The 22,287-nt window shown below is 34.4% G+C and overlaps 1 long non-coding RNA gene across 1 annotated transcript in view; it reads right to left on the bottom strand.

Moving 5' to 3' along the window:
* Positions 1-12,243: 12,243 nt before the first annotated feature.
* Positions 12,244-22,287, bottom strand: part of LOC149259119 (uncharacterized) — a 205,699-nt gene continuing 195,655 nt past the window's right edge. The window contains exons 8-10 of the long non-coding RNA XR_016246770.1: positions 12,790-12,905; positions 12,602-12,658; positions 12,244-12,478 (exon numbers count right to left, since the gene is read on the bottom strand). This is a non-coding gene — a long non-coding RNA (uncharacterized LOC149259119). The remainder of the gene's footprint in view (positions 12,479-12,601; positions 12,659-12,789; positions 12,906-22,287) is intronic.

Consider the following 22,287-nt stretch of genomic DNA (forward strand, 5'->3'; position numbering starts at 1 on the left):
TTAAAAAACCATGACATTGTGAACAAATTACATGACTAAATCAATCAAAATGTCACTATTTGTATATTGAATGAAACATACATTATATCTCTAATTTAATGTTGCATTGTAGATATTCTAAGCAATAAAAATCATCATAATTAAGACATATAATTCAACAACATAAAAATGGTTTGAAACGTCGATCAAAAAAGAAATTGAATGCGATGGATCCGGAAGAAAATCTACATAAACATAAAAATGACTCATAACTTTTGATTTAACACCATATGGAAATTAAAATTTTTATTTCAAGATACGATGCAAACATCAGTTATATAAACTGTCTTAGACAATTATTCAAAATCACTCATATTTTCTTGCACACCATCAGAATTCACATCTTCAGATGAATGACTGGATGAAGACGAAGATGTCCATATTCTTATCTTTCATCAACTAGTGCCCCATCTGAGTCCACATGCATGCCCACCATTTCAGGCTTCAAAATTTTTCTGGATCTACGACTGGTTTCAGCAGACTCCCTTCTCAACATTGTTCATTTTGGTAACAACCTTTTCAGAATCTATATCGTCTTGAAGCAAAGAGTTCCCCTCTTTGTTAAATTGAAGTCATAAACATTTATGTCAACATCCTCCAATTTTAAGAGGTTTGTGCGGCGGCGATTTATATTTATACCCTTTCTTTTTCTCTTTCCACCATTTTTTTGTCAACTACCATCTTTGGCTTATACCCACCATTGAGTGGGTGTGTATTTGTGGCATACCAATGTACTTCAACACTTGTAACATCCTCATTTTCTTTAAAGACCTTTATAACCTTAGCAACCCAGAATGGATAGCCATTGGGATCTCCATCTGCTAGCACTGCGATCATGAAACCCTCCTTAATATCTTGTGCTAAACCCTTGTAAAGGTCTTCTATGGCTTCACATTGTGCACGAGATCTTCTAGAACCAATATACATCTCTCTTTCCTCTGCCTATGAAGAATTAATAATACCTTGAGATTGTTGATGTTCAACAATGTTTATTTCTTCATGTTCATTTGACACATTTTGTGGCCAAATAAATGGATTTTTCAAAGGTATATCTTCATTTTTTGTTGTTGAAATGATATCACTTTGATTATTGAAAAATGACTCCCACCAAACTGAATCAACAATGTCAAAGTACTCATATGTATATTTAATACATTTTTTAATTTCTTCTAGGCAATCAAATTAATTTATATCTCTATTCTGTCTGCGTGCATTATGAACTTCACCAACTGATTGTAATAACAATATTTTTGATGCAAATATTGGATGATCTGGAATGAACTTATAAAATTCCAAACTTGATGACGGTGCCCATTCTGCAGTAGTTGAATACTTCTTGCCCCATATTAGTGTTTTCCCATCAATTTTTTTGATACGAAATTGATGTTGGAAGCTAATGTCATTAAGTTGTTCAATGCATTTCTCCTCACCATGCGATCCCAGAATAAACCCTTGCATGTCAAAAGTTTCTTCTAACACATCAAAAGTAGGCTCTAGCATGTATGATTTCTTAATACATTCAATTAATGATGGCAAGCTCCCAAATTCGTTCCTCCTTAATGTGACTGAAAAACGACTAAACATCTGATCAATATGATCATGAGTGTGCCCAACAAGAATGAAACCAACCTTTACCTTCTAAAAAATTCTCAATTCAACAAGCATGTTTAGATATCCAAAAATAACCTAATTTTTGTTTTCACGGAAAGTGTTGTCCCACATCCACCATGCTGTAAAACAATTCCATAATATTCGTTTTATCATAGTTTTCTATATCGCCATAACAAAATTAACATGTTAATTTTTTTATAAACAAATTAATCCCACATTAACTATATGGTAAAACATTTCTGTAATTCCATCCATATAATAAATTTCATTATCACTATTACTCACATCACATCAAGGTTTTCTGAGGTTCGTTAAAAGACTTGGAGCGAATTTATGGAGCAGCTACATTGCTATTAACAACATATTCAACGGAGGATTCTCGCATTTGAAAGGTTAGTTAATTTTCCTGCTTTGCAAATTTTAAAATTAAATAAGTTTAATTTTTATTTTTTATTTTTAAATTAAAAAATTTTGTGGGCCAAATTTACCCACTACGTCCGCAATGGGCAGGGTGGGCTCGATAATTCTCACAGCTGCCAACAGGCCCATAGGTTAGGGCCGATGGGGCTGGCTACCCGACACCTCGCCCCACCCCGGCAGCCCAACGGCTAGCGGGGATGGTGAGGGGATTCTTGAAATCGCCCTTCCATTCCCGCAGGCTGTTGGGTCATTGGGGTGGGGCGAGGGGCTACAGACAGCCTCCGGCCCACCCCGACGTCCCAATGGCACACGGGGGTGGTGGGGTGATTCCCGGAATTTCCCTGCCACCCCCGTGGGCCATTGGGTCGCTGAGATGGAGCGGCTACTATCCGCAGCCCTCAGCCCCACCCTGACGACCCAATGGTCCGCGGGGGTGGCGAGGCAATTCTGATGTCGTTGGGTCGTCGGGGAGGGGCGGAGGCTGTCCACAACCCCTCATCTCACACCGGAGGCCCAACGACCTGCGGGCCGATTCCAGGAATCGCCTCACCACCCTCGCGGGCCGTTGGGCCTCCGGGGTGGGGCGAACGGCTACGGACAATCCCCGCCCCACAACGGCAGCCCAACAGCCCGCGGGGGTGGCGGGGCGATTCTTAGAATCGCCCCGCCACCCCTGTGGACCGTTGGGCCACCGAGGTGGGGCGACGACTGTCCACAACCCTCTGCCCCACCGCAACGGCCCAACGGCTCGCGGGGGTGGCGAGGCGATTCCCAGAATCGCCCCGCCACCCCTGCAGGTTGTTGGGCCACCAGGGTGGGGCGAGGGGCAACGAACATCCTTCGCCACACCCCGGTGTCCCAACGACATGTGGGGGTGGTGGGGTGATTCCCAGAATCGCCCTACCAACCCCGCGAGCCGTTGGGTTGGGTTGGGGCTCGGGTTCAGGAGGGGGGACATTTGTTGGGCCACTAGGGGGGCCGGACCGAATGGCCGATTTGGTTGGCCAGCCGATTTTCAGGTTTATAAAATTAATTATTATTTATCGTTTTTCGTTGTTAATTTAAGTTATTTTTTTGTGATTTACTGATTTATATGTGTCTTCTTTTTCTTCAGGAAAATGGCATCAAAGAAGATTTATGTGAATCTTTCCGGACCAAAGGCTTTTAAAGGTGGATCTTCAAAAAATATTGGTGAACGAACCCCACCTGAAATGATGGCTACAAATCTTTCAAGTGTCTCAAACGATAAGAAGATGATCTCATACTGGAAGAAATCAAAAGAAGTGAAACTTCCATCAAATGTCTGGTATGTGAAAGAAAGAGAAAGCTAAAATGTGCATATATACCTATACGCTGATATACCTAATGATAATGGAATTTATGAAGTGATGGGAAAGGTCATAGACATGTGTTCGATACTGGATAGTGAAGTTGTTTACAAACTTACAAAACCACCCAAGTCACATGAAAGGATTAAATATTAGTTATCATATTCATTGTATGACACGAGAGAGGTATCTACAAAGTTGTGTAAACAAATCGTAAATGAGATGACACAAAATATCGTAATTATTGTTATGTATATTTGTGTTTTGCGTTCTTGTAACTGTCTCACTATATTTTTATAGCTTTGTTTTTATTGACATATGATATTTTATTTGGCAGAATTTTGTTGAAAGTTGTTCAATTAGGTTGGGAGACATTCATTTCATAGAGCATGATATTATGAAAGTTGTCAGCAATTTTTACTCAGTGTCAGAAGAAGATATGGAAAACAAGAAAAATGTAGTAATTCATGATGCTACAAAACTACATCCAAGAGATCAGAACAAAAAAAAAAAAAAAAAAAAAAGAAGAAGAAGAAGAAGAAGCCTCTAGTGGATAAATCTAACAAAGGTAGACAAGTTACTTTTTGAAGATGAGGAAGTTGAAACTAACAGTGAAGAATATGTTGTCGTTACTGAGGATGACATTGGAACTGAGAAAAGCCGTAAAAGACCAAAAGTAACAATGCCCAAGAAAAAATTTGTTCCAATTAAGGATGAGAATGTTATGAGTAAGAAAATTAGATTTGAACATTTTGAAGTAGTCATTACCAACAATCAAGAACCTAGTGAAACTTCAAAAGAAAGCAGAGAAATCATTACACCAGGAGCTGATTTAGAAGATGGCATTATCAAAACAAAACAAAATGCCATTCGACAAAACTTGACAAAGAGAAACTTAATTGAGGGTGGTTGTATATTTCAGCTTAATGTCAGACAAATCTGTAAGGCAAGTGAAGGACAATGTAAATATCAAAACAGAAAGCCACACTATCTCCATGTTCACAACTTGAAGACATTGATGAGGTATAATCCATATGCTCATGTGGTTAATTATGTGCTTCTTGTTGATCCAGTTCAAGTTCTCAACAAAGAAGCATTTGATAAGTCAAAATGTTTTGAATACAATTATTATGTGCTTGGGGGGACCATTCTGTAGAACCTCAAAGGCAATTGATGGAGGAATATCCTAGTAACCCATGTTTTGAAACAATGAAATGTATCATTTATGCTGATTTATCAGATACAGAGGAAAAGTAAGTGGCATGGGATCATAATTCAAATAATGAATATAGGATGTCTATGACTTTCATCCAAAGGGTTAGATTTATTCATAGTGAATCTGAAGAAAAATGTGGTGGGGATAAGATAAATGTTACTGTAGATTTCCGAAAGGAATGTTGTATGGAAATAGGCTATCAAATTGAAGAGAAAATCAATTCAAAAGGCGGAAAATGAAGAAAATTTAGTGATTTATTCAGAAGTGTTGATAACATTTTCCAGTTGGCATTTAGAACTGGAGAGATATGGGAGTTGATTAATGAGATTTTTAGCATGTGGGAGAACATTGGCATTAAAAACCAGAAGGTCAAAAGATCTAAACCATTGATATGTAGAAACAATAAATCAAGTCCTGAAATGAAGCAGCTTTCAGAAGATATGACTATCACACCTTGGAGAGCATTGCAAGGAGTGAAGGATAAGAAACTTGTCAAAGCAATATTATCTCATGTGAGGTCAGGGGAATTATCATTGGAGGAAATGTCTGAGGAATTTCAAAAGTATGTTTGTTGAATTATTTTTATTTATTTCTAGATTATAATTTTCTTTTAAAGATAACATATTGTTCTTGGTAGTATTTGTTATATGCAGTCACAAAGTTTAAATGAAAATTCAAGAACAAATGGTTAAATTGTTGAATGAAGATAGTTGGGATGATGTTGTATGCAACTATCCAGATTCAACTTCTACATCAACATTAAAAAAAAATTATCTCGCATTTAAAAAGCTATGTTGATTTAACATTCATTTTTATTCATCTGTATACTATTTTTAATTTATAACTTACACATATATTTATTTATTTTATAAAAGATGAAGAAGGATGCAAATGGAGCACCATATAGTTTCAGAACCTTTATTGAAAAAATTAAGATCGAAAGACTGAAGAAGCAACGTCTTAAGAATGTTGAACTTGATCCAAATTTTACTCATTTCATTTGGAATGGGATTGACACTATTCAATATCAAGTAATACAAAGCGACTGTGACGACATTACTAAAACCATAGCTAAAAGGGATTATGCCCTAGTTATTGCAAATATTCCCCATGGTTTCAATATTCCAAACATTGACTATGATAGTGACCTTATACTTATCGAGCTCTTAGTAAAGTGGTTGCGGGATTTCTAGAAATCACGTCATCACCATTATGGAGATTTGTGACAATTCATTCAAACACACAATTGGCAATGTTATTGTCAAGCTTCAAGGGGAAAACAAATTCAAAGATGCAGCTTACATGGTAAGACGTTTAAAATGTATATATGATTAATGTTAAAAATTTTATTTATGTACAAGTTAATTGAATTTTTGCTATTTCATGTTACAGGAAGAAGTCAAATCTTCTTAACCGTGAAGATCAACTATTTATAAATGATTGTGAGTTCATCCATATCGATAGTTGGGCAAAAGATGATAGTTATATGTCTATTATTTCTAATCGGGTAGATGGAAAGAGTCATAGCCAAATACTGACTTATGACGTTGTTGTGAGAAAACTAACATATGAAGACAAAGAAGCAAAATGAGAGATAGTTAACATTTATCAAAAACCACAATTATTGATTAACTATCTTATAAACATATGTTCAAATGAAGGAAATTGGGTTCTGGATTTATTTTCTGGCTCAGGTAAGTTTTATTATATGGAATTGAATTTCAATATGTTATTTCTTAATTTATATGTCATTGTACTAATTTACTTCATTATTTATTTTGTGCTTGATAATTAAGTACAACACTACCATGCTGCCTTCAAAAAGGAATAAATTGCATTGCCATTGAAAAAGATCCAATACAGTGCAATTTTATTTAGCGAAGAATTAACGCTCTTCAATTTCTTCGAAATGCAATGCAAGAAATTTGGTTGAAGAAAGGGGACTTTAGTGAATCACGTGTGGCAAAGAAGGCAAATGAATCCCAATCACCCTTACACAAAATGATTGGAAAGACATACATTGAGAGATTTGCAGACATCAAAAATCCATTGGAAGAGGAAATTGAGCAAAATGAAGCAGAAAATATTGTGGAAAAAGACAATGATGAAACTCTAGAGGACGAAGAGTTTGGATTATGTGACATTGTTGATTAAATTTAAGTTATGCTTAGAAATCAAGCTCATTTTTTGTAACTATTAATTATTATACTTGTAATGTTTTGACTTTGACATTTTATGAGAAGAATAAATACTCAATTAAGGTTGTTATGCATTCAGTGTTTGTATTATGTGATTTTCACATTAATTTTTATGTTAATCATTATTTTTTGAAAAAAACAATGATTATTATTATTTTTTTGACATGAAATTCATTAAAAAAACTATTATTTAACCATTTTTAGTTAAAATTTTCCTATAAAAATTGTGATTTTGACATATCATTTCTAACAAAAAATTACAAAAAATTATCAAAACGTGTAGTTTTTTAGTTATATTTATGTTAAAAATGGTTATTTTTAAGTCAATTGTTAAAAATTATTGTTTTCTAGAGACAATTATTTCATGTGGATTGAAAAACTAATTAACGATGTATAAATATGTAGAATATCGAAAATTCAAAATATTGACCTTTTTCTTTAAATATGCAAAACAATAAAAACCTCACTACAAAAAAAAAAAAAAAAAAAAATATGAAGAAGAATACTACTTCAAAAATTATTAAATCTAGAAAATAATTATTTACATTTCATAATTAATAAATATAAAGTCAAAAATAGGTCTTTTAAAAAAGGGCTTGATGCAGAATTACCACTTTTTTTAGTCAGCATAAAAATCACTACCATTTTAAAACGCAATGTACATAAAAAAATTTAAAGTGCCAAAAACTATGCTTTAAAAAAACATGTGTGTTATGCATCATCCCTTTTCAAAATCGGTTCACTTTTTTGCTATCTCTATGAAACGGGTAACAGTATCAGTTCTCATTTCAAAGTTTACATTGTTAAAACCAAAACAAGCCTCAAAAGACATTATTGTAAATGATTTAAAGGAATGAAATTTTTTACCTTAAAAAAATGTAATGTCAATAATATGAATAATGTAATAGTAGTATTAATATTAGTATGCATGTACTATCACATTAGGATTAACAATGTAATAATAGTATGTATTACCATCAATGCTATTTATTAATAAGTATTAATTGCACAATCATATAATTTAAATGGTTAGTAAACATCGATAGGCATCAATCCATGATAAACTTAAAAAAAACTTAACCTATGATACTTCTCACATCGCCCACATAAAATAAATGTAGAAAATCCACAAAAATCTACAATTACTCTAATTAACGATTTGAAAGCTAGTTTCTTTTCATTAGAACATATATTTTTTCTACCTAATTTGCAACAAAATAGGAACATAAATAAACACAATCACAAAATTCAAGACATAATTTCTAGGGAACCCAACTAGGAAAACCCTCTACTAGATGAGAATTTTATTGATAGCAAAAATTGAGATATTGGTCTCTTACAAAATACAATTGTTTCAATCTGAAAGACACTCTTGGTATTTCTTGCTTGATCTAAGCTTGAAACCTTTGCAAAATTGTCGATCTCTGCTACCCTCTACCAACATGTGCATATGATTCTTTTGCACACTCTTTCTATCACAAGCTCACACACACAAACTTGTGCAACCTGCTCACAAACCCTTGAGTTGTATTATCTTGTCTCACTAACTCATGCTTACATGATAATGAATAAATTGTGCCTTCATTCCTCCTTTAAAAGCAATTCAAATGGCTAAGTTTAGACAATTTCTAATTGAGGAATGATTTTGTGATTGATTGAGTTAGCATGAGTTAACTACTCATGCAAATCATCCTGTCTCTTGAGACACAACCATAGGTTATTTTCCTCAATTAACTCACACTAGAAGGCTAATAACTCAACCTTCCACTTTGACACATTAGTTAACTGCGTCATGAACACTTCCTAAATTTAGGAACACATCCTACTTTTCAGGAATTAGCTCTTAACTCATGACTTGTGCATGCTCAAGGAAAAACTCATCACGATTCCTTTGATTAAAGCACAAATCAAGGAACCCTTTCTCGCTATTATTTTCAACACTCCCTCTTAGTGAGGAAAGTGTTCCTGGAAGACCCTGGTCCACCTGGATTTGTCTCTAATACTACCATGTTCTCTGCTATTGCAGCTTCTCCCTATGAACTAAAAGGTTTACCTACTCTATTAACGAAACCTACTTTGAAGGTATATTCTTTCCCACAATACTCTGGGATTCCACCACTTTAGTGCCATGTACCTTGTGTACATGTGTTTCTGCTTCCTGATGTTGGGAGCCTCAACTCTCTTTTGATCTCCCTTAACCAAATCCTCTGCCCACTTGGTTTGAACTCTCCCTATACTAGGATTCTCGACTAAGTAGTTGCCTCCACTCACCCTAGGTTATGCTCCTCATCATCCTGTTGGTCATCCCAACTGCCAACTAGCTTAGACTCAAACTGAGATACTGGTTGAGGCTCCATCTTGAGAACTATATCCTGCTCTTGCTCAACCACCACTTCACTACTTTTATCTCTCCCTTACTTACTGCTCAAAGCTACACCCGTCTCAAACAAATCTTCCCACTACCTGCTTTCCTGCTCCTCCAAGATCATCAACTATTAGGGTCTTCAACAAACTTCCCACTAGCATTAATATGGCTACTCCATCATCACTTCTCTTAGGGACTTCTGGAACTACCCTCTTATCAACCATATGGCTCCTTTCATCAGTTGTACTAGGGCTCCCATTCCAATCTACCTCCTACCAACCCATGACTCATTCCATGAACACTATACTTGAGGTCTTCAACAAGGTTGGCTTCCCATGGTAGATAAGTACATCTACCCACTGCATGCTCACCCATGAGAAACATTGTTCACAACTTCGTTTGTGAACAATACTTTGTTGCCTAAAAAAATTTAGGTCTGAATTCTTTGTGTTTTGGTCTATATTTTGTTCATTGCTCTGGGAGTCCACCACTTTAGTCATAAGTGCCATGTACCCTGTGTACATGTGTGTCTGCTTCTTGATGTTGGGAGCCTCAACTCTCTTCTGATCTCCCTTAACAAAATCCTCTTCCCACTTGGCTTGAACTCTTCCTATATTGGGAGTCTCGACTGAGTAGCTGCCTCCACCCACCCTAGGTTATGCTCCTCATCATCCTACTGGTCATCCCAACTGCCAACTAGCTTCGACTCAAACTGAGATACTCACTAAGGCTCCATCTTGAGAACTATATCCTACTCTTTCTCAACCACCACTTCACTACTTTTAGATCTTCCTTCCTTACTGCTCAAAGTGCACCCGTCTCAAACAAATATTGCCACTAGCTGCTCTCCTGCTCCTCCAAGATCGTCAACTCTTAGGGTCTTCAACAAACTTCCCACTAGCATAGATATGGCTACTCCATCATCACTTCTCTTAGGGACTTCTGGAACTACCCTCTTATCGACCATATGGCTCCTTTCATTAGCTGAACTAGGGCTCCCATTCAAATATACCTCCTACCAACCCATGACTCATTCCATGAACACTATACTTGAGGTCGTCAACATGCTTGGCTTCTCATAGCAGATGAGTAACCTACCCACTACATTCTCACCCATGAGAAACATTGTTCACAACTTCGTTTATGAACAACACTTTTTTGCCTAAAAAACTTTAGGTCTGCGTTCTTTGTGTTTTGGTCTAGATTTTGTTCACTTCTTTGGGAGTCCACCACTTTAGTCATAAGTGCCATGTAACCTGTGTACATGTGTGCCTACTTCTTGATGTTGGGAGCCTCAACTCTCTTCTGATCTCCCTTAACCAAATCCTCTGCCCACTTGGCTTGAACTCTCCCTATACTGGGAGTCTCAACTGAGTAACTGCCTCCACTCACCCTAAGTTATGCTCTTCATCATCTTGCTAGTCAGCCCAACTGTCAATAGAATCAAACTCAGATACTAGATGAGGCTCCATCTTAAGAACTATATCCTACTCTTTATTAACCACCACTTCACTACTATTATCTCTCCCTTCCTTACTGATCAAAGCTACACTCGTCTCAAACAAATCTTCCCACTAGTTGCTCTCTTGCTCCTCCAAGATCACCCGCTCTTAGTGTCTTCAACAAACTTCCCACTAGCACTGATATGGCTACTCCATCATCACTTCTCTTAGGTACTTCTGGAACTGCCCCCTTATCAACCATATGGCTCCTTTCATCAACTGAACTAGGGCTCCCATTCAAATCTACCTCCTACCAACCCATGACTCATTCCATGAACACTATACTTGAGGTCGTCAACATGGTTGGCTTCTCATAGAAGATGAGTACATCTACCCACTACATGCTCACCCATGAGAAACATTGTTCACAACTTCGTTTGCGAACAATACTTTTTTGCCTAAAAAACTTTAGGTCCGCGTTCTTTGTGTTTTGGTCTAGATTTTATTCACTACTCTGATACCATGTAGAAAATCCATGAAAATATACAACTGCTCTAATGAACAATTTGAAAGCTAGTTTCTTTTCATTAAGACACAAATTTTATCTATCTAATTTGTAGCGGAATATGAACATAAATAAACACAATCACATAATTCAAGACATAATTTCTGGGGAACCCAACTGGGAAAACCTTCTACTTGATGAGAATTTTATTCATAATAAAAATCAAGCAATTGATCTCTTACACAATACAATTGTTTCAATCTGAAAGATACACTTGTCTTTTCTACTTGATCTAAGCTTGAAACCTTTGCAAGACTGCCGATCTCTGCTTCCCTCTACCAACCTGTGCATGAGCTTCTCTTGCACACTCTTTCTCTCACAAGCTCACACACACAAACCTGTGAAACTTGCTCACAAACCCGTGATCTCTATTATCTTGTCTCACAACTCGTGCTCACAAGATAATGAATAATTGTGCCTTCATTCCTCCTTTTAAAGCAATTCAAATGGCTAAGTTTAGCAAATTTCTAATTAAGGAATGATTTTGTGATTGATTGAGTTAGCACGAATTAATTGCTCATGCAACTCGTCCTATTTCTTGAGACTCAACAACAAGTTTTTTTCCTCAATTAACTCACACTAGAAGACTAATAACTTGGCCTTCCACTTTGACATATCAAGTACTGCTTCATGAACACTTCCTAAATTTTAGGAACTCGCCCTAAATTTCAAGAACACGTCCTACTTCTAAAGAATTAGCTCCTAACTCATAGGAACTCGTGCATGCTCAAGGAAAAACTCGTTGTGGTTCCTTTGATTAAGGCAAAAATCAAGGAACCCTTTCTCGCTATTATTTTCCACAAGAAAATCATAAGAATTTACTAAATTATAACTTTATTATTATTATTATTATAACTTTACTATTTTATTATTGATAATTAAATTAAAAGTATGGAAGACCTATTCGAAAATAGACATTCCTATCGGCGTAATAAATAAATTGACAAGCATTCACTTATTTAATGTCAAAAAGACAAAACCCAAAAATCATTTTTTTCCAATGTTATATGCCCTTGGACAAGGGGATAGAGGTTGCGGTCGTTGTAAGCATATCCCTTCTAACGGGAATACCTATAACTCGAGTGAGAACTTTGGCTATTCCTAAAAGCACAACAACCACCTTGTGCCAGTCGTTCTTTAGGTTTGCTAGGACCTCGGGCTTGCAGGAGTTGCACTTGTAGCATAGAAAACCCTCCTCATTATTCCATGTTGTACAATCTTCTTCCAGCATGTCTATAGCCATGTTGTTTTTGTACATGAAACAACATGAATTAGGTAGCTTATAGGACCCAAACTACACAAAAACCAAGAAACAAAGAATTTAATCAACTACAGTGAATCGAGCCCTTTCCAAAACAAAGAAAAATGTACCTAAAATCCATATTAATAAAAAGAGATTGAGAAATCAAGTTCTCACCAAAGATAAGGCTAGTGAGTGTCTTCAACGCCCTCATGAAAAATTTAGCAAGTAGATCTACAAGTCAACTATTACCATTTTAATATTGAAACAATAGAGTATTAAGAATAGTCACATGAAAGAAAATGATCGAGATATCTATAAACAACACAACATAATGACATATTTTACAAACCATGTAAACATACCAACAAATGGAACAAGTTCAAATGTATTGGTTGAGCGAGAAAACTTGAGTTCTCACATTCAGGCCTAAGGTGCTTCTCAATAGGGATTTGCATCTTGAAAAAAGAATAAAGTAGACCTGCAAATCAACAATTACCATTACAATACTAAAACCACATAGTAACAGTAAATCGAAATCACAAATACCCATCAAAATCTTATTTGATAGAATATACGATTTCAAAAACACAAAAACTAAAACATTAAAATAAACCAACCAAATACCAATATATACTTAAATAAATGGCCATTAATACTCAGATGTTATACCTTCAAATGAAAGACTCTCTGAAAATGCCATACTATGTATGTAATGCAACTGAAAGTATGTGCAAGAAAAACCTCTACTCCTCTTCAAGCTCAAAGCACAAAAAGATACACAAAACTAATAACTAGGAATTACTATATTTAACAGCCAAAAGCCATCATATATTTAAATAAACCACAAAATAAACTCTAGAGAAAAGCTAAGATGCCATGCTTTTGAACTGAGAGGCAACTTTCTGTAAATGTCAGACATGTTAAAGCATTTGAACAAAAGGCTCTCTGAAAATGTTGCATTGTGTGTAGAGAATAGGAAAATATGTGAGAAAATCCCCAAGAGAATGATGCTTATATACTCCGCAATAGCGAAGGTAATCATTGGCTCCATCTACGCCTGTCCAACACTAGAGAAGGTAATCATTGGCTCTGTCTACGTCTGTCCAACGCCTAAACTACACAAAAACCAAGAAAAAAAGATTTAGTTAACTTATGAATCCACCCTAACACATGGTGGGCGAAAACCTTTCCAACTTATTAGTTAGTCATGGAGGGTGGAATAGTTATTACATTCATTGAACCTTAGCTAAAAGGGGACAAGTAATGCTAGCTATTTTATTTTAATTAAAAGAAACTCACAGCTGATTCTGGAATCATATGAACCCTTGATGTGCGCAAAAGGTTATGAATATTTTTTTTTTTGATATTCTTGGGAAGTTAAATCTCCATGGTCCATTTAATGTTTTACATAAATGAATTAAAATTATGAAATCCCAATTTTGAAATAAACGTGTCTATCGATATACTTAATTAAGTATTAATAATATTAACAGTAAACAATATTATTAATATTAATAATATATTAAAGATATAGTAGTGATATGATTTAACCTAACAAGGTAACCTAAATAGAACAAGTCAAATCAAACAAAAACATTGGTATTCTTTTAAGATAATCTTCAAGTTGTCAAGACAAATATGGTGTTTAGAATGTAAGGACTTCTTTGCAAGAGTAAAGGTGTGGGTACATTGATTTCTGATGTATGCTCTGTATTCTTTTATCCTTAATTGAAACTGGAAGATCCTTTGAGAATTGTTAATCAACATTAGTTTTGTTATTAGTATTTTGTTTGTAGAGATGACTATTTGGATATGAGTGTCATTTTTCTTTGTTGGTTGTGCTTTATATATGTGCTTTTATCGATAACTTTAGCATTTACATGAAGTGGTATTAGATACATTGAACATTAAATGCATTTATTTGCTAAGATAATCTTAATAAGGAATGGTGTTGCTATAGTATCAAATAGTAAAGTGATTATATTTTATAGGTAGTATTGTAAAATAACTAATGAGTATTGTGTTGTAGATTCAAATGGAATTTGGAAAAAGAAAACTATATTTTATGGAGGTGGAGGTTTTTTCCTTATTTTATTTTTAGAGGAAGTTGTTAGTGAAAACGAGAAAGTGGAGGTTTTAGCCAAGATTTATTTCTAGTGCAACTAAAATATCAAGATGTACTAGTATATTATGTTAACTCGTTGACTCCTATACTAAGGTTTTATCAGTGTACTAACAATGACAACTCAAACAATTCCTCATCATTCTCAAATTTTTTAAAACCAATAATGAAATAAAATTAAATAATAATTTCGAAAAAAAATCAGAATGCACAATAGGGCTACAATAATATTGGTGTGTCCATATATACACATCAATATATCAAGATATGAGGCACATTATATTAGGGTTAAATTTTTAAAAATTTACCCAATTGATTTATCATTTTTATCCTCCATCAATACTTCAAACAATTTCAAGATTTCTTTTTTTCTATTCCTTTATGAAGTTCTTGTTTTCCCATTCTTATTAATTGCTAAATTTCATTAAAAATATTCATTTATAACATACTTCATTTCACTTTTAGATTTTGCTAAGCCCCTAGAATTAGTTTATGATTTATGTAGGAACTATGGCTCAAGGCAAGGGCAATGATTTCATTACAAAAATTACATTTTCATGGTTTTTATTTTCCATTTCAATCCTTATTATCTATTTATTTTCAATATATATGATTTTGAGAAGATCATGTTTTGTTCAAGTTGTATGTATACTTTGGGACAACCCTTATCCTGATTGCATATTCTAGGAACTTCGTACACTACTGCTAAGGCCTACCTATCTATCTTTGTTTACATAAAAGGACATTGGCATAGCTGGGTAGTTCAAATTCCATGCCTCGAGTTCCTCACTAGATGAAGTAAGGACAATGGAAAAATATCAAATGTAACATGTTATAGAGGATAGGATAAGTTTCTGGATGTGAAAATTTTCTAACAATAAATAGCTTTGATAATGAACATCAACATTTATCTATGTTAACAAAAAGATAAAGAGGTCGGTTTGAGCAACCACATAATTAAATTCCAAGAATCAAAGATAAGAATGGCAATGAATTCCATTGACCTAGTGACTAATTGACTTCCTTAGTTGAAACTGAAAACATTACCATTTGTATTAACTGAAAACAGATGTTGAATGCAAATATTTGTAGTGAATAAAATAAAAGTTAATGAAAAATGATGAATAATGGGCCGCCATTTTGACCCATCAATTCATGAATGCATCAAACACTTAGGGAGTTTAGTACATTCAACTATTTCAGAGAATCCTTCATCGATGAGCTATCTATCAAATAAAAAAGACTACTAAGGAGAAATATTATAATATTATACCTACATACATATATCTAACAAAATTGAGACAATAGAAGAGAAAATTTGCAAAAAGATCCCATCAGAGAAGGAAGAAGACAACTTCATTTGTTGGCCTATTCAAGTATAGATGTAGATTGCTAGAAACATGGCTTGGATCAGAGCTGACAAAATCCAAATGCGTTGTGGCAATGTCAGTTAACTCAATATCATTAAGTTGTCTTTGAATGGCATTAAGTTTATCATCCTGGCAAGAGATTTTGATTTTGAGAGATTGGAGTTCTTTTGTGACGAAGATGAGGTGATTGTTTTGCTGGTGAATTATCCTTTTTAGATCCAAATTCTCCACCTATAGGGCTTACAAATGCTTGTTGCATGCATAACAGACATAATTACTTGAGGTGGAAGAACTGTTGAGGCCGGAAGACATGACTGGAAAAACAGTGAAGGGGGTCCAAGAGGTAGTAAAGGTTGATTGCACATTGAATATGCAAATGGCAGTGTAAGGGATGCTCGGAATAGAATTGGGCATAAGGTTGTCTTGGGATGAGGAAGCAGCACCAGAGGGGACGAATAAGTGTAGGGAGGTCATGCACAAGGGTTCAGGATTAATGCAATGGACACATATACCATTTTTGGCTGCAAAAAGGGAAGAACTGGAAAATGAGACCCAACTTAGGTTATATGGATGGAAGGGGTTCCAAAAGATGATTTGATGTAGAGAAAATTACCATATTAAGGAGAATGGGTTAAGAAAAAACAAAGCACAGGCACTGAAGACAAACTCGAAGATGCCTAATTGTTGAATCCCAAATTGCAGAAGTTGTATCGCAATCTAATTAGTATCATTCTTCTTTTTAGGAAGGGTCCATGAGAATGAATTCATCTAGTTGGTAATAAAGTTGCAGTGGTGGGGGACCTAAGATCTTGTCCCACAAAATATGAGGATGTTTCTAATCATGTGGGGCTCATTACAATTAGAGAAATTTTGAGGTCGAAAATGGGGCTCAAAAAAAATGTACGACCAAAATCAACTTTATAAGAACCAATAGGATTAAATATGATGATGTCAACCATGGGGGATGATTCACCATTTTTGGAGTAGAAAAAAACAACAACAACAAAAACTTTTCAACTTGTATTTTCAACTTATCTCCCTACGATTTTACTCAAATTTCGAGATGGGGCACTCGTTGAGTGCAAAATTTAATTTCTCATTTAAGGAGTACCCATGTAGCATAATTTCGATGGACCCTACACAAAAAATGAGAAATACGTGAAAAATGTGATTGCAATAACATTTTTCATGTATCTATTATTTTCATGTAGCAGGGTCCATCGAAAGTATGCAACATGGGTACTCCTTGGATGAGGAATTAAATTCCGCATCCAACAAGTACTCCTGCTCGGAATCTGATCAAAATTGTAGGGAGATAAATTTAAAATGAGTTGAAAAAAGCATTTTTTCTTTTTTCCCTCTAAAATTTAATGATGTAATCTAATCTTATTTTATTATTTCCACTATTATTTTATAATATTCCTTAAGAAACCCATTTTACACCTCAAAATTTCTCTAATGAAAACCCCTTGGAGCACAAATTTGTAGGCACCACAATGTAATCAGAGGGGAAGAGCCTAGAATTCTAGTCGAGACGAGGAGGAAAGATCCTCAACGGAATTATTGCACTGACAAAGATGCAAGGGGGGTCAAACTAGGCCTGAAATTTATCAACGAAGAAGTTGCCCTCACATGCAATGCCCATCATATCACAATTAAGACTCTGCAAGCTCAATGTTCTATGTTGTTGGATTCATCACTATGGAAGGTGGTGGAGCAAAACGAGACACCCTCTTCTATACAATGCAAGGTGAAGCATGGGGATTTAATAGATCCTCCCACGCATGGATTGAACTCGAAACGAGCACCATGAATTCGACCAGTATGGCCCCTGAGATATTAATGCAAATGTTATGTATGGTCCTTTAAGTATTCATATGAGGGTTGTGCGAGGGTAGGAGCATGAAGTTAGGAATTATCATACGAGAAATATGGGATTATATGACAGTCCTTGAGCCCATTAATTTCTTTTTGTCCCACAAGAGGCAAGCTAAATTGGCTTCAAGATCGGCCTCTGAATTTTGGTTTCAAAGAACATGGTAGAAAGGTTTTGAGGGAAATAGGTCTGAAGCACAATTTATTCTTTTGAGGAGTTTAAGGAGATTCTCCTCATGATAGTAACTATTGTTCAAGTGTTGAATAGTAATCATAGAGTCTCCCAAGATTATCTAATCCAAAATTCCAATGTTACGAGCCAAAGTTAAAACCTGTAAAAGTCCACACATTTATGCTTGATTGTTGGTTTTCCTACCAATCCCACAAGAGTATTTGGCAACAATTTTTCCTTCGAGGTTATATATAATCATTCCCCCTTCTACTACCCCTTTTTGCCAAAATCTAGTAAACAATTGTTAGAATTACAAATTCTAGTTGTAAATTCTATACAATCTATGTGTGTTGAATATATATATATATATATATATATATATATATATAGACTCTAAATACATTTATATATATATATATATATATATATATATATATATATTAAAAATGTATTTTAAATAACAAAAAGTCATAATCTTGTTGAAAATTATATCATCACATTTTAATAAACAAAACATAAAATAATTAAATCACATCATTTTTAATTATTTAGTCGCTTTGTTCCATAATAATTTCATGAATAAACTCTCTAAAATCCCTTTTATATTGATTTCATCCATAACATTGTATACTTTCTTCATTTCAATTAAAAAATTAGAGATCCAATTGGAATAGAACAAGGCCGCATAGCTAGCATTACCTGCAGTTTAATTTAATTATTCAACTTTGAAAGCTATGAACCAATTTCTACATTTGAACAAGGGCTGCAAAGTATAATTTCTGCCTAGGTAGAGATAATGCAGCTAAGTCTAAGTAAAAAAAATGTCTCCGTGATGGCAACCAACTGATAATAACTTGATTTATATAGCTCTTGTTAAGATGACCCACAAGCATGTGAATTTGAGAGTCTAGTTTAAATCTACAACATCCAAATGGGATAACAGTAAGTCATGGCTTGATTTTTTTTATTTGGTCAATGCCCAAATGTCAGCGGCATTTAGCATGTGCTTTACAAATTTTCAACTTTTTTTATTTACCAAACAATAAACGGAAATTAAAATTAATAGTAATAATAATAAGTTCTTAAGTAAAAAATATTTTGTTTGAAAATATTGTATATATAAAATGCCACTTAATTTAAGTATAGCTAAATTAAACATTTAACATTACAATTTGATAAATGAATGATGAATTTCTGAACATTGATTAGACAAATGTGAAATAAAATATCTTTTTAATTTTAGATAAATGTGAAATAAAATATCTTTTTAATTTTATAAAATATATTATATAGTTAATATATATTTAAATTATAATTATTTTAAATTTAAATTTAAATTTAAATTTAATTTAAAATTATTTAATTTAAAAATAATAATTTAAGTGGTGAAATTTAAAAAGATATAAATATTAAAAATTAACATAAATACTTTTAATCATAATACATTCATTATGTTTTTTAATTAATTAAAATTACTTGGAAATAAAAAATAAGAATCTAATCATAATGTGTATTATTAATAAAAGGATAAATATAAAAATTATTGATAAAGGATAAATATAAAAAACTACCAGTATGACTCATTATGTTAGTATGACTCATTATGTTATGTTTTGTACAAAATTCATAGATAGACATGTAATATATAATGGAGTAACGGTTAAATACTTTATATATTAAATATGAGGGTGACATTTTAAGGCAGGTTACGAGTTGTGATGTTGCAAAAGCATTTGAAGTTTATGCAGTTATGGATGAAGAATACATACTAAATGATGAGATAAGTGTGAGCCACATAATTAAAATGCATCTGATTGTATTGCTTAATGGTTAATATTATTATTAATCTGGTAAACTCTATTCATATTTTTATAATTTCAACAAATTTACATGTGAATGTGAAACTGTACTTAATTTGAATATTAAAAATAATGAATTATTTTAAACTCAAATAATTATCGATATTAGCATTCGAGCTCATATCTTTAACAAATTCATGTAAAATTTTTCACTAAAACTCATTTCGCTAAATATAAAAAATAAATAATTATCAATATTAGCACTCACTCAGTTCATATCTCTAACAAATTCTTGTAAAATTTCTTACTAAAACTCATTTCACTAAATATAAAAAATAACAAATCAATAAAAGCTTATAAATAACAATCAATATTATCACAGATTCTACTTAAACCTTCAACAAATTCACATGAAATTTGTGTAAATGTGAAACTTATAAATCAAAGTGATTTATTTATTTGGCTACAGAAATCCCATTGTTTGCATGTTTGAAGGGAAACATAGAGATTGAACAACCCTCAACCCAATTCCATTAATAAGATGTATTTCCTTTCCAATTTGATATGATTCTGAAATCTGATGTAAAATTTTTTCTTAATTAATATATATTTAAAAATTAAATATTTAAAACTCAAAACTATATTTCAGTTTATTTAAAATATTTTTATAATTAATATATATTTAAAAATTAAATATTCAAAACGTATTTTTAAAAAATTCATATATATTTTTAATATGAATATATATAAAAATTAATTGTTTTATAAAATTTATTCAATTCAAGATTATTTTTCTTTCCTGGTTATCTCAACTTTGTAAACCATGAAAAACCACACTGAAATTGAAAACTGAGAAAATTTCTCCACTCACTATTAGTTTCTATTTTACATGCTAACCATTTGCATCTATTTTTGTTTAAAAATCACAACATTTACCATTCCAAACACGCAAATTAACAAATCCTTATAAGAAACCGTGAATTTTCATTTATCCACACTAGATTACATTACCATGGACCGGATCGAACTTTTATCAAAATATTCGATATACGAATTTCCACACTTTTTTCTCTGATTCGGTGGTATTTGGTAACTATAATCTTCATAGAATTCAACTTGGGATGTTTAGTAGTTTGATGGCCGCATAGTCTGAGTATGAGGTAAATAAAATAAAAATACATTGAAGTCAGGATGCAGTAAATTGAAGTCAGTTTATGTTATTATTATATAGAGGTGAAATATTTTAGTCAATAATATTGGATAAAAATTAAGTGCTTTAATGAAAAAATTAATAACTATTTTTTTGACCGCTGCTGCTGCGCGCGCCTGCCTGCGCCTGAGCCTGCCCGCGTCCGAGCCTGCCTGGAGCCGACTGACTGAGATGAACCATGGATCCTCCGGATCCGCCCAGTGGGGATCCGGAGTTGCAACGAGCCTTCTCAAACCTGGTGAAGTCTCTTCCTCCGCAAAGACCTAGACCAACAGCAACCAAGTTTGTGAAGAAGCTAGATGTATTACAGGAAGTCCTTCTGCCTCCGACCATTCCACGCATGGCAGCCATTTCCTTAGCAGAGAAAGGGTTAATCGGACAATTTACAGGATTATGGCCTTCACCTAAGACAGTGCAAAAGTGGGTCGAAAGAAATTGGTCGGACAAGATCCAGGGCAAAATATCCATCCGATTCTGTGGTAGAGGATATTTTACCTTTCATTTTGAAACCAAGGAGGATAAAGACCTCATATTCAGAAACGGGCCTTACTTTATGGATTCCAGGGGCCTCTATCTCAATAAATGGACCCCGGATTTCGACCCTGAACTAGATATACCAAGTGCGGTTCCAGTCTGGGTTAGACTTCCTCATCTCCCGCTTCACTGCTGGGGGGATGACTCTGTGAAAGCAATAGGGAACGCGGTTGGAAAATATATAGACCGCAGTGAACCCAAAGACAACATGCAGGCTTGTGCGCGGATCTGTGTTGAGGTTGATCTGGGTCGAGGACTGCCGGAAGCAATCAAACTGAAAGTAGATGACTGGTGCCATATTCAGCAGCTGGATTACGAGCAAATACCCTTCAAATGCAAGGTATGCCACGAATATGGTCACTTTGCAAATAGATGTCCTAAAATTGTTAATGTTGAACCAGAAGAGCAAGATGGGCAATGGGAAACTGTTAAAAGGAAGAAATCATCCCTTCCCCTCAAGACTTCGGACTCTGAAGCCCCTGGTCCTTCCCATCAGCATCCTCCCCTCCAACCCTCTTCCCTTCAGCATCCTTCCTCCTCCTCCCAGCAGCCCTCCTTACATCGTCCGTCCTCCCCCCCTCGGATTCCCGATCCTCCCATTCCCCATCCTCTAATCCCTTCGCTTCCCTCTCTGAGGAAGAATCTGTGCCAGATTTCCCCCCCTCTGACCCTCCTCTTCACCCCTCTGCCTCCCTCATTTCCCACCCCTCTCCTGACTCCCCCTCCACCAGGATTACCCGAAGTTCTTCAAAGGATCATGGGGCGCCCAGTGATGTTC

The sequence above is a fragment of the Pinus tabuliformis genome, chromosome 6 (genome assembly GCF_031772625.1).
Source record: "Pinus tabuliformis cultivar Carrire ecotype Pingquan chromosome 6, CPIR1, whole genome shotgun sequence".
Classification (NCBI taxonomy): domain Eukaryota; kingdom Viridiplantae; phylum Streptophyta; class Pinopsida; order Pinales; family Pinaceae; genus Pinus; species Pinus tabuliformis.